Source organism: Acipenser ruthenus, unplaced genomic scaffold, assembly GCF_902713425.1.
Source record: "Acipenser ruthenus unplaced genomic scaffold, fAciRut3.2 maternal haplotype, whole genome shotgun sequence".
In the NCBI taxonomy this organism is placed as follows: domain Eukaryota; kingdom Metazoa; phylum Chordata; class Actinopteri; order Acipenseriformes; family Acipenseridae; genus Acipenser; species Acipenser ruthenus.
The window spans coordinates 60,001-62,500 of NW_026708331.1; positions in this window are offsets into that span (position 1 = coordinate 60,001).

The following is a 2,500-nucleotide window of genomic DNA, read 5'->3' on the forward strand; positions in this document are numbered from 1 at the left end:
AAGTAGCTGACATGACCATGGGCAGAAGTAGCTGACATGACCATGGGCAGAAGTAGCTGACATGACCATGGGCAGAAGTAGCTGACATGACCATAGGCACAGTTAGCTGACATGACCATAGGCAGAAGTAGCTGACATGACCATAGGCAGAAGTAGCTGACATGACCATAGGCAGAAGTAGCTGACATGACCATGGGCAGAAGTAGCTGACATGACCATGGGCAGAAGTAGCTGACATGACCATGGGCAGAAGTAGCTGACATGACCATAGGCACAGTTAGCTGACATGACCATAGGCAGAAGTAGCTGACATGACCATAGGCAGAAGTAGCTGACATGACCATAGGCAGAAGTAGCTGACATGACCATGGGCAGAAGTAGCTGACATGACCATAGGCACAGTTAGCTGACATGACCATAGGCACAGTTAGCTGACATGACCATAGGCGGAGTTAGCTGACATGACCATAGGCACAGTTAGCTGACATGACCATAGGCACAGTTAGCTGACATGACCATAGGCAGAAGTAGCTGACATGACCATAGGCAGAAGTAGCTGACATGACCATGGGCAGAAGTAGCTGACATGACCATAGGCGGAGTTAGCTGACATGACCATAGGCACAGTTAGCTGACATGACCATAGGCACAGTTAGCTGACATGACCATAGGCGGAGTTAGCTGACATGACCAGAGGCGGAATTAGCTAATATGACCATAGGCGGAATTAGCTGACATGACCAGAGGCAGAATTAGCCTACATGACCATGGGCAGAAGTAGCTGACATGACCAGAGCTCCAATTAAAAGTTACCTTCTTCTGAAGGGACAGATTTGCTATGTGTTACGGAGCGAGAGTTCCAGGAGGTCCCTGTGAACTCGTGGCTTCCTCCCTTAATGCAACTAGATGGCAGATACACTGGGGAGGTAGGTGCATATTACTAGGGGCACGGCATTTTCGATCAAAAAAATATTTCTAAGTCAGGACGGAGGTTCATTCTAAGGGCACGAGCGACCGATCTAAGCCGTGTGGGAGGCCCTGCACCCCGGTCAGGGTCCCCCTTCACCCCCTGGCGACATCCTCCCTTGGAAGTCTGCCCGGTGGCCCCCTCCCGCGCCCGGCGCCGGTTCAGGCCGGGCTGGAGGCCCCGTTCCTCGGGCTCAGGACCGGGCTAAGCCCCCTTAAGGACCTGGCCAAGCTCTGGTCACGTTGCGGGAAGGGGGGGGGGGTTGACCTCCCGTGCCCGGGCGCCCGTTCATGCGGGCCTGGAGGCTCCCATTTCCGGCTCGAGAACTGGGGTTTGCGCCCTTGGCTCCTCCGTGCGTTCCCTTTCAGTCTCTGGTCATGTCTACCTTCTCCGGAGGTGATTTGGGAGCCATGGTCATGTTGAGGGGAATTTTCGGAGGGAAATCCCTATCTTTAACATTATATGACCAGAGTCCGGACTTTTTCGGCTCCGTCAGAATCAAAGTTTTCAAAAAAACATGGTCATGTTCCCTATCTTTAACATTAGATGACCATGGCCACCTCGGGGCCGTTTGTGGAAGTCTGCCGAGGGCGGAGGCGAAACGGGGCTGCGGGGCGGCGGCGACTCCTGTTCCCAAGGACCCGGGACCTCCCTCCCTTCAGGGTCCCGCGGTCAAGGTACAACGGGGGGGTCCGCGGAGATTTCCGTCGACAGGGTTTTTTGATCAAAATGGTTTGACTAAGTCAGGACCCGAGGTGTCAGAATGCATGTGAAGGACCCGTTTGGAGCCGTCCTTTGGAGTCTGTGGCTGGGCAGGAGTTGACGGGATTCCTCCTTGTCTTCCCGGATGGTCTCTCTCTGTTGTGGGCAAAGGGTCCTTCACGAAATCCATACGCACGCGCGCGCATTATAGACCCAAGTCTTACCGTGCTTGATCTGAGGAACCCTGCCCGACCCACCCTACCGTGGACTGGGGTGAGCGGAGCCGAGTTTGGTCGCCACACCATCGCTCTCTCCGGATGGGAGTCCAAGGATCGGGCCGAACGCTTGAGACTTCACGGTGTTGTACGCTGAAGCCCGGGGATTGAGGTTCTATTTCTGGGCAGGATGTGAGCGCGCCTCGCACGTGTCCATTGAGAGGGGCGGTTCTCGTGCCGGTTTAGGAGCCAGGAGCCAGGTCGGGATGATTTCCATTGCGGTTAAGTCGCCTTGCCTGAGTTCCTTCCCCCCGATCCGCGCGTGTCCCGTCCCCCTCCCCCCGGGCGATGTCGATGCTGGTCGGTTGAGCTGTCGGGCCGGTTCCGGAGGCCTCGTGCCCGGGCAGGAGCCGTGTTGGGGGAGGATTTCCCGTGCGGTTAAGTCGCCCCTGCCTGCGTTCCTTCCCGGGGCGGAGGTTTTCCCACACGATTGGCTTTTACGTTCCGACTAGGGAGGGCCCCTGCGGGCCGGTGTCGCGCCGGTGTTCAGGCACGGCGGTTCCTCCCGAAACCCTACGGTCGGACGCCGTCGAGAGAGGGTTTCCCTTCCTTCCTT